We start from the raw sequence: 12,007 nt of genomic DNA on the forward strand, positions 1-12,007 counted from the left end.
GAATTCCTATCCCAAAAAAAAGCCTTTGCCGGTACTTTTATATGAAGCTTAATGGATAGTTTAAGGAGACTGTAAACATTTGCATAACTGAAGTTACCTGAAAATTCAAAGACCATTGATAAGTAACATATCTCAAAATGAACTGTTGTATTAAAGGTCTTAAAATAGTAAATGAGCAAGTAGAAATTTTTTACACCTATCTAAGCAATTTCTGCCCACTCGCTTACATTGCTTATCAGAAAAAAAAATATTCAGCTGATTTTTATCAGTGTCTTACATTAGTCTAAGATTTTTCTGATAAATGGACAAGAAACAGTGGAGGTGGCAGTGATCCCTAAGTAATTCACGTGATGCATACTTCATCCTTTTTCTCAAATACCAATGATCTAGAAAGCCATGTATTGGTTTGGGGGAAACAGAGAGCTACTCTATGCACATAATATCAGGTCTCTTCCTTCAGAAAGACTCTGAACACTTGAAATGCTTAGAGGACAAAAGAACACAAGAGATTTCTCTACAGAAAGACATATCTGCCTCCTGAGCCTAGCCCTCTGGGTAAAAGCCTCATAGCACATGTGCATTTTTTGTCAGGGCTCCTTGGTCTACATAGCGTCTTTCTGTGAATTAGGTAAGTCGTTACTCTAGAACATCCCCACAAGAGCAGGGCATGAACCTTTGTGGACACAAAAGGCAGCTGGTGATAGGACTGCAGCTCAGTGAGCGGAGCTTGAGCTGGATCTCAGCCCACTCACCCTTTAGCTTGCGGTCCTTTGTGCAGTGCGCAGACTGCACAACCTTCCAGAGAGACCCTGCTCATCGTGCTGCCTGTCTGTCTGCAGATTCTGTTCACTCTTGAAGAAAACAAAACTTGATTTCATGGAATCATCTCATTGAGAAAGACCATAAGAATTAAACTAGGAGAAGGGGAAGTAAGCACTCTATGCAAAACATCTCTGCTTCCACACACTAAAAGAGGAGTCTCGTGGTTAACAGGTAAGTGACCCTCAAACAGTAGAATGTCTGTCCAGATGCTAGGATGCTGGCCCCAAGTAGAGAGAATATTTTGCTTCTCTGATTACCAGCTCCTGTCTTCCCAGCTTATTGTTCTAGTACAGCCACTCCAAGTCTTTCCACCCCATTGGGACCTCCAGTCTGTCAATAGAACGTAGTCCTTCACCTTTTCTAAGTCATATCTCCTTACCCTGCTTAAGTGAATCACTCTAATCATTCTTTGTATATATCCCCAATTCTCTTGCCACCCCACATTGCTGCTTCCTGGTGGTTTAACCAAGGCACACCCCTGGTTAAATTCAACCCTCCCTCCTTGGTGTGTGCACCTATGCAACTGAACTATGGCTGGAGAAATACAGTCCACCAACATCCCCCTTCGAATTCATGGCCGTTAACCTCAAGTGGTGTTCACTGCTGCAGTCGTACTAAACTTCCCCAGTCCATTCACTCTCCCATTCTGCTGACTGTGTCACATCCCTGTCCTCAGGAAAATGAAGCCGCTGGAAGACAGCTTCCACCGTTACCACCACTGCCTCCACCCACCTAAGCATTTGCCCATTTATGTTGTCTGCCCTCGTTACTGTTGAAGGATACTTTCTTTTTAAAAGAGGATGTATAATCATGATTCTCACACAAATATAAAATGAGCACATGCCAAAGATTTTATTGAACTCATAATGAAGGAACTAGTAAGATGTTAGAACCAGTACCAAGAGTCTGCTGCTTACAAAGTTGCAAAATAGCTCAAAGATGAGGTGCAGATATCCTGAGGAGTGTGCTGGACAGGGCACCAGTAATATTTTTTGCTAATTTCCAAGTCATTTGCAGTTTCTTCCTGAGACTAAACAATCTCTCTGGGTTTCTACTCAAAGCTAGGCCCTCTACTTGGGCACTAGAGTCTACCTAAGGACATTGGTTAGCCATTCTTCCTCCTACTAAATCAGCCAAGTTTTGCCATTTCTCAATTTTCCCATCAGCAGAAAAATACCTTTTTAACACCTAACCCCATTGCCCTCACCACCTGATTTTTCTGGTGGCTTTGCAGCAAAACTAGAAAGAGTTATTTTGTTCTTACTAGCTCCAGTTCTTTTTCTCTCACTGCCAAACCCATTCCAGTCACTCTCCAGACCTCACGACTCAACTGACACTGCTCTTGAAAGTCCAGCGGTCACTTCTCAGTATTCATACCAGCACAGCAGCGGTGGTCTGCCACTTCACCTTGATACACTTCCTTTAATTGACTCCAAGACTCCACACACTCCGAGTTTTCCCCCTACCTCCCTGACTATTCCTTCCCAGGTTTCTCTACAATTCCTTCTCTCTATCCTGACTTCTGAATGTAGGAATATGCCAATTCCCAGTTTTTGGTCCCTTGGTCCCTCAATCTTTAGATGGTGATCTCATACAGTCTCATGACTTTAAATACTATTTGTATACTGACAACTTCTAAATATATATATCCAGCCTAAACATCATTCCCCAACTCTAGACTCGTATGTCCAATTTCCTGCTTAATGTCTCTACTTGGTGTGTAATAGATATCTCGATAGATGTGATTAAATGTGAATTTCTGATTTTCCTCATCCCCACACCTGATCCTCCTACAGTCTTCCCATTTCTTTATTACTCAAACTGAAAATGATGAGGTCTTCCTTGACTCTTCTCTTTCTCTCATGCCCAGCAGACCAATCTGTGGTTCTACATCCAGAAGTCATCCCTGTTACATTGACTCTATGAGCTACCATCTTGATTTTAGCCACCATCATTTCTTGCCTAATTTACTGCCCCAGACTCATAATTGGTGTCCTAGCTTTCTCCCTTATTCTCTACAGCTGCTCCTCAGCACAAGCCAGAGTGATCTTTCAGAAACGTAGATCATGCCACTACTCTCTCAAAACCCTGCAACAGCTCCCAGTTTCTCTTAGATCAAGGCCAAAGTTAACTCCAGTAACCTGCTAGCTTCCCATACGATCTGACCCGCAGTCATCTCCCTTATCTCATCTCCTATTCTTACCCTCATTCCCTCTTCCTACACACTGGCCCCCTTGCTGTTCCATATCCGCCGTGCTCCTATTTTAGGGCCTTTGCACTGGCTGTTTCTTCTGCCTAGAGTGCTCCTCCTCCAGAGGGCCACGTGGCTGACCCCCATGCCCCCTTTAAGTCGGATCATCTGCTGCTGTGTTATGACGTACTCCAAATCTTAGCAGCATAAAACAGCAAACGTCTCTCGTAGTTTCTGTGGGTCAGGACTTCAGGTACAACTTAGCTGGGTGCCTCTGCCTCAAGAATTCACTGCAGTCAAGGTGTCACCAGGGCTGAGGTCCCATCAGTAAGTTTTATTGTTGTTGTTTTATATAAGAGGGACATAGGCTCTTACTAACCCAGATGAATGTTATTTGTACTCCCTGGATCGCATCCTCTGGAATGTGTGGTAATTTAGAATTGGAAGCGCCTGATAGTATCAGGGTGTGTCAGTATGAATAAGTAACATCTGAGTGTGCCATTTTGGCAGGCATACTAATAAATTTTACTCATTCATAGAGTGTAGACTTATCAAGATCGACAGGAATTTTGGGCTGTGGGTAGACCTTAACACTGGTTAGTAGAGGTTGGCCAAGGGCCTGGCTGTCTGTAGACTGAGCACTTATTGCAACTGCCCTGCAGAATCCAGGCCTATCTTCCATTTTCATGACTCAGCAAGGTCTGTTTTTATTACCCTAAATTCAAACTTATACAGTAAGTGAAACAAGGGAGCCCCCAAGGCAAGTACTTGTGCTACTTGGTGGAGCAGCACCCTGACTTGCCTACTACAGAAGACAGTTTTTAATAAAAAGTTACAGGCAGAATTATAGACTTTGCTCCTTGCCTTCATCTCCCACTTGCTGATTAGATTTCCCTAGTCAGCAGTCTTTCATCGTTAGGTCTAAGACAATATTTACAAAATCACCTTTGGAAACTCTGGGTAAAGAATAATGCCATCTTAATCTTGGGTCTGGAAAAGAATTAAGTCCCCTCAGGAAACAAAGGAGAAAAAAAACGGAAATCAATTATGAGATTCTCTTTAAGTCCAGGGAAAGGCAGAAGGATTCCCGCCAAACTTAGGAAGTTTGCATACAGGCACATTTAGAGAATCGCTACAGGAAACACAATGCTTACTAACAATATTCCTCCTCCTGGATCAGACAATCAGATCAGAGTTTTTTACACCGACTTTGATCAGGTTAGTGACTTACATAAAAAGATCATCTGTCTGTGGCCAGGTCTTTAGATGTTACCCCTCTGAAAACAGAAGAATAGCAATTTATCTATTCAACCAAATTTATTTAACATCTGCTATATCCAAAGCACGGAGGTAGGCTCTGTGGTGCGTACCGGGTTATATAAGACACGATTCTTGCTCTCAATAAGTACACATTTCAGTATGAGGATGACACAGATTTATCAACAACCTATTTCCTTAAGTTAAAGACATGGAGGGAATCCGTCAGTTTCATCATTTCCCTACCACCTCATGTTCTTCCAGTTCAAATCCTGACACTTGACAGACTATGCAACCATATGCAGCTTCGCAAGCGTGTGAGCCGTGCAGTCTCACAGGGCCCTTCTCTCAGAAGGACCCCACGCTTGGTTTAATCCTCTGCTGTTCCTGTCTTGAAATTCTTAATAATTTTATTTTTGAACTTGTGTTTGGTAAGTGAAGTCTGATAGGACAATGGAACATGCACGTGAACAGTGGAAACATGACCAGAGGTTATGCTTGCACGTGCGCAGAGGGCTCGGGCAGTGCAGGCAACCCAGCATGCACGCACACACCTCCGAGGAGCTTGCCGCAGCCGGGCAGGTTCCTGAGCCTGCACGGCAGTGGGGATGGTGGCGGCAACAGCAGAAGCGGAGGCAACAGCTGTGGCAGCCCTGGCTCGACAGGTGGGAAGGGGCTCTGCACGGGGGCAGCACCAGGACCTGCAGTGGGAAGCCAGCTTGCAAGTCCCTGTCATCCGCACAAATGAACTCATCAGCCTGACCCTGGGACAGGAACTACTGGCACTCAGGCAGCAGACTTTATCAGTAAATTAGTACAAAATACATGAACAGGGCTTCCCTGGTGGCGCAGTGGTTGAGAGTCCGCCTGCCGATGCAGGGGACACGGGTTCGTGCCCCAGTCCAGGAAGATCCCACATGCCACGGAGCGGCTGGGCCCGTGAGCCATGGCCGCTGAGCCTGCGTGTCCGGAGCTTGTGCTCCGCAGCGGGAGAGGCCACAACAGTGAGAGGCCCGCGTACCACAAAAAACAAAAACAAAAAATACATGAACATTGCAATAAAGCCTATCAGGGAATTATTAGAATTCTTAAAGGATTTAGAATCTCTAGTTTTGAAAACTGCTGCAACATGGTGAAGCAAATAACCACACATGTAGAAATAGAAATTAAATATAAAGATCATCATATTCTACAGAAAAGAACACTAGAAAGATGTGGTACATATATAGTGGAATATTACTCAGCCATTAAAAAGAATGAAATTTTGCCATTTCAACAACATGGATGGACTTGGAGGGTATTATACTTAGTGGAATAAGTCAGAGAGAGACAAATACTGTGTGTTATCACTTATATGTGGAATCTAAAACAATAAATGAATATAACAAAACAGAAACAGACTTGCAGATACAGAGAACAAACTAGTGGTTACTGCTGGGGAGAGAGGTAGGAGGAAAGGCAATATAGGGGTAGGGGATTATACTAGGTATAACATAAGATACAAGGATGTAATATACAGCACAGGGAATATAGCCAGTATTTTACAATAACTTTGTACAGAGTATAACTATAAAGACATCGAATGACTATGTTGTACACCCAAAACTAATGTTATTGAAATCAACTATACGTCAGTTTTTAAAAAACACTATTTTCATTTGAAGGTCTGAATGAACCAATTGTTAAAGAGGAAGGCAATTAAATCTTTTTCCTTGTAATTGAAGCTATGACAACAGAAAGCATAAACAGGCCTTTTGATTTATACTCAAACCATAAAGTCACCTTCATTTGCTTGTACGACCTCCACAAGTTTCAGGAAACATTTCCCCATGTCTGAGGAAACATTAAAATGCCATTATATAAATTTATACTTAAAATTAAATTCAGACTTACATAAAATGTATTCATGTGAAAAATCTGTTTAGAAAAATAATTCCACAAGAATCAACTAGAACTACTAAATTCATTTAAACCAGATAAACATTTAAAAAATGTTAAAACAAAAAAACATTAAAAAAGCATTTAAACCAGATAAACCAAATTTGCTTCCCGTAAGGCTAACAAAAAAGATCCACTTCATTAAAATTATTTTTGTGTGATGATTGTTACATAGAACAACTTTAAAAGAAGATGCACATTTACCCAAAACAAATTTAGTTCTGTCTTTCTGACTTAATGAAGTTATGGATTTCTAAGTGATATAATTTGTGTATCAATGCTTTTAATGGGTCACATTTCTAGTACCGGGGCTTCCCTGGTGGCACAGTGGTTAAGAGTCCGCCTGCCGATGCAGGCGACACGGGTTCGTGCCCCGGTCTGGGAAGATCCCACATGCCTCGGAGCGGCTGGGCCCGTGAGCCATGGCTGCTGAGCCTAAACGTCCGGGGCCTGTGCTCCGTGGCGGGAGAGGCCACAACAGTGAGAGGCCCGCATACCGCAAAAAAAAAAAAAAAAAAAAAGACCCACATTTCTAGTACCTATAATGTTAAAATAGACTGAGAAAAGCTGCAAGCATGTACAGAATTACAGAGAAAGGCATCATAAACAATGTTTACAAAATTAGGAAAAACAAGCGCAATACATATAAAAATGAGAAAATAAATACTCATATAAAGCCCTCTTACAAATTAGTGACAAAATAACTGCAGCAGGCCTCAGTTTTCTAGGCCGACTGTATTATCAAAGTTAGATTTGAAAGACAAAAGCAAGTTTAAAAGAACTGTTTGAGGAGAGTGTGGAAAAGAGTGGCATTCCTCTGTCTGGGTGGTCCTCAGGGAATACAGTGACTGGTGGTTTGGCTTTATTAGCCAAAATGCCCTGCCTGCCCCCTCAGCCCGCCCTACTCTCCCTAAACCACTAGCACCAGAAAGCTTGGAATTTACAGTGAAAATAATTTAATGAGCTAGAACAAGGTCAAAGAGAAAAGGATGTTGTTTATCAGATACCATCAACACAGCGGCAAAAACAAAAATAAAAACAGAAACACACATACACAAAAACCTGAGATTAGCTATTTATCTAGGTATAGTCTCCCGGAAAGGGTGGGACTGCAGGCCTCTTGTTATCATACATGTGTGATTCCAGCTGTGTGGAGGGTATATGGGGTTGTTATATTGTAGGGCTATAAAGAACAGAGCTCCTTGCTCTAGTGTAGGGAAAGGATTGCAAACGGGCAGGCTGAAGCCCAAATCAGTCTCATGGGTGTTATTTTGCCAGCACAGTTTTGAACATTTTTTAATGAGCGCCTGTGATGGTTAGTTTTACGTGTCAATTTAGCTAGGCTATGGTGCTCAATGGCTTGTTCAAACACTAATCTAGATGTTGCTTGTGAAGATGTTTCATAGGTGTGATTAACATCTGTAATTAGTTTACCTTAAGTAAAGGAAATTGCCCTCAGTAATGAGCGTGGCTTTCATCTGATAAATCGAAGTCCTTGAAAGCAAAATCTGAGGTTTCCTGGAGAAGGAATTATGCTCGAGGACTGCAATATAAAAATGTTGCCTGAGCTTCCAGCCTGCTGGCCTGCCCTAAGCATTTCAGACTTGCCAGCCCCCACAATCACCTGAGCCAATTCCTTAAAATAAGCATCTTTCTCTGTACACACACACACACACACACACACACACACACACGTAACTGCAAGGGAAGTTGGGAAAAGTGACATTGCAGTTAACAGTGGCCATGCAGCTAGGTTCTAGCCAATAAGATGTAAGCAGATGTGCTTTGTGCCAGCTTCCTTAAAAGACACGTATCCTGTGGCCCTTCTTTTTCCAGCCAGTCCTCTATCCTGCTGTCTGGACCAGGCCGTTAGAGCTCTAGCAGCTATACTGGGTCATAAAGGTAAAGGCCACACCCTAGGAATGATAGAGCAGAAGGCTGGAAGGAACCTGGATCCCTGATCCCTTAGGACCTACTACATTAGTTCTGAACTGCCTCTCACAAAGGAAAACCTTCTTATCTAATTCATACTAGATGGTGTTTTGGATTTTCTGTTACATTTAGTGGAAGGTAATCCTAGTTTAAAAATGAGAAAATATCACATAAAAATTCAAATCCATGGCTTCTCCCTTGACCATTTGGAGTATCTGATAAACCTGGGGTCATGCTCCTCATTTTAGCAACAGCCTAGGGCAGGATAATGGATGCTCACCTGCTTTAGACAGAGCTGGAGACCCCATCAGTTTCTTTTCCTCTGTTTAAGTTCCTGAAGGCATTTGAGCTTGCTGTTCCCTGACATAGATGATGGGGTTTTACTTCTGTGTGATAGGCCCTTGCACAAACTTATTCTGTCCTCTTAGGCTGTTTCTCCAGCTACTTTTTTTGGAGAATAGGAAGGATGGAAAATCATGGATGCCAACCTTATAGCTTAGTCTTTCCTCTCTGCATCATTTGCAGCAGGAGCATTCCCAAGTTGGTGTGGTCCACAAAGGAAGATGTGTCTGATGCAGGTGGAAACAGGCCTTCCTCTGCCATTTGAGATACTGCCTCATAGTCCTATAGGCCTGCCCACGGGAGGAGTGGGACAGGTCTCAGTGTGTGCAGACTTCTCATGGTGGGGAAGTTCTACTCAAGGCTTGGGAGGAGGGATACAGAGAGTCTTCCACTCCATGGCTGCAACAGTCTTCTCATTTTAAAGACCTTCATTTAGTCTAATGAATTTGTACTCCTGTAGTCCACATAATTTTGACCCAGTTTCTCACTAATATACTCAAGTTTTATTTTAGTGAAAGTGTATCACCCACCCCCACCCAGTTTCCAGCCATCTTTGCCCTTTATAGCGTCACCAAACTTCCTGCATTGACTTGACATGGCCTAAGAGGATTCCCCCTAATTTGGGGGAGGGGATGGAGGTTGGAGGCCCGGTTGCTGTCAGACCTAAATGGACCTGGGAGGAGAGATGTTCTGACTGGAAGGGTTCTTGGTGAAGTAAAGACTGATTTTTTTTTTTTTTTTTTTTTTGCCGTACGCGGGCCTCTCACTGTTGTGGTTTCTCCTGCTGCAGAGCACAGGCTCAGCGACCATGGCTCACGGGCCCAGCCGCTCCGCGGCATGTGGGATATTCCCGGACCAGGGCACGAACCCGTGTCCCCTGCATCGGCAGGCGGACTCTCAACCACTGTGCCACCAGGGAAGCCCTAAAGACTGATTCTTATCTTTGGCTATGAATGAACTCAACGACACTAGGATGCAAGGAGAAAGTAAGATGAACTCTGTCTCTCAGAATCAGGCTAAGGACAAAGAAGGCATAAAAGACCCTTCAAAACTGCTCAGGCCTTTTGGGTGTGGAATGAGGCTAACCTTCAAAGGGGAAGCTATGACAAGATTAGGAATCTGTGTTTTCAAGCCAAACTATGTCTATGTCTATATCTAGATTTGTCTTTGCCTTTTCTTTTCATTCTCAGAATTTCGTTAAACCAATGATTCATTTATATCTGAGTGTCTTCAATGGCCAGGCACTGTTTTAGACCTTGGAAATACAGTGAGCAAAACAGGTAGGATCTCTGCTCTGATGGAGCTTACCTTTTAGCTGAGGGATACAGATAATAAATATAACAAGTAAAAAATTAGATAATCAAGGTAATTTCAGATAGTGATAAGTGCTATGAAAAAACTGAAAAAAAAAAAAAAAAGAAAACCCAACTTAAGAAAAAAGTAGGTGAGACGGAGAGCGACAAGGGGGAAGGGAGCAATCTACTTTAGATGGATGGGCAGGAAGTTCTCTTTTGAGGAGGTGATATTTACCGTGAATGACCCAAAGAAGATCTGAAAAAAGAGTACTCTAAGAAGAGAAACAGCAACTACAAAGGTCCTGAGGTAGAAGAAAGCTTGGTTGGGTATCATGAGGTAGAGAAAGCCAAGAGATGAAGTCACACAGCAGGCAGGGGCTAGATCCCATCGAACTTTAATTCAGACTTGGACTTTATTCTAAGGGCATTAATTGGACTTAATTATAAGGGCATTTAGAAGCCATTAAGATAATATTAACCAAGGGGATGAAATGACTTATATTAATTTTGAAAGCTTTCCCTGGATGCTGGTTAGATTATAGATTGGCAAGAGTGCAAGCAGGGAGGCCAAGTGGGCGTCGTTTTAACAGTCCAAGTAAGAAATGACACCTAGTTTGGACAAGGTGGTAATAGTGGAGATAGAGGGGAACAGATTCAGGATCTGCTTTAGAGGTAGAGACAACAGAACTTGGCAAGTGGATTGGATATGGAGTAGGAGAAAATGAGAGGAATCTAAAGGGGTTTGCTGCTTCCATCTACTGAGATGGAAGCCTGAAGAAGGAACAGCTTTTTGGAAGAAAATCAAGAGAACACTTTGTCCCATGCTTTATTTGAAATGCCTGTGAAACAGCTAGATAGAGATGGTGAACATGTTGTTGGATAAATAAGAATTCGTGGAGACATATTTAGCATCCTTTTTGGAATTTTCAGCCTGCTTGTAGAAACCTAGGAAAGTCCAAGAATGACCCTAAAAGGGCAGTTCCCCTTTCCTCTGGACCAGTGGAGGTGCCCTACAAGGTCCAGACCTCATCATCTAAAGGGTTTTAGCATACCTACGGGTAACGATAGGCTTCATTTCACATAGTAGAAGTGCTTTAAAGAGTTGTGCAGGTCCAGCAACTTGTAAATTGCTCTCTGTCATTCACTTACATTTCAGTTTGCCAAGCACCTTCTTAATTTTGAATGATCTTCAGTTGACTGTTAGCAGGAAGTTTCTGGTTTCTGCTTCCCCCTCTCCTTTCTCATCACTTCGTGCCCTGGCTTTTCTAACCAGCCTTTCCTCTGTAGACTGTTTCAAGTTAAAACACTTATAGTCACCCTTTGATGATACTGGAGTGCAGGGAGAGGTGTCTAAGAGAGCTCAGGAAATAGCTCATCACCTCTTCCTTACTTCTGAAAAGCTGAGGAAGAAAACAAAGAGTGAGACAGGCCCCCAGGAGTGACTTTAGGTCTGGGAGCCAGGTGTGCTGAGCTACTACTGAATTTCAGAATTAAGAGCTGTCCCCATCCAGTTCCAAGCAGCTCCGGACTGGGAGCAAGCAGACTGCAGGGAGAGCAGCAGAAACTTGTTTTTCCCTGTGGGCTGCACCTTCCAAGAGGACAAAGGTGGCAGAACTGGGCCCGGTATGCTCAGTTACTCTGCCCAAATTTACTTTCCATCATCAGAGGTGAAATGGTTAAGCCTCAGAAGCCAGGAAACAATCCTCCTCATGGAAACTTGGAGTGGAGAGAGGACATTCTCCCCTGATGATAATGGAAATGTTCACCATTAATTGGCTGCTTTTATATGTTTGGCTTTTTAGTAAGTAGGACACAGTTAAGTTCAACAAGCAGATATCAAGCACAATTCTGCCACTTATGAACTGTGCGATTTTGGGAAAGTTACTTGAGCTGTCTCAAATTTCTCATTTGTAAAAACGAGTTTAAGAGTACCTGCCTTGGGGACTTCCCTGGTGGCGCAGTGGTTGAGGGTTCGCCTGCCGATGCGGGGGGCACGGGTTCGTGTCCCGGTCCTGGAGGATCCCACATGCCGCGGAGCAGCTGGGCCCGTGAGCCATGGCCGCTGAGCCTGCGCGTCCAGAGCCTGTGCTCCGCAACGGGAGAGGCCGCGGCGGTGAGAGGCCCGCGTACCGCAAAAAAAAAAAAAAAGTAGAAGAGTACCTGCCTTGAAATAGAGACACAGATGTAGAGAACAAACGTATGGACACCAAGGGGGGAAAGCAGGGTGGGT

Source organism: Tursiops truncatus, chromosome 5, assembly GCF_011762595.2.
Source record: "Tursiops truncatus isolate mTurTru1 chromosome 5, mTurTru1.mat.Y, whole genome shotgun sequence".
Classification (NCBI taxonomy): Eukaryota; Metazoa; Chordata; class Mammalia; order Artiodactyla; family Delphinidae; genus Tursiops; species Tursiops truncatus.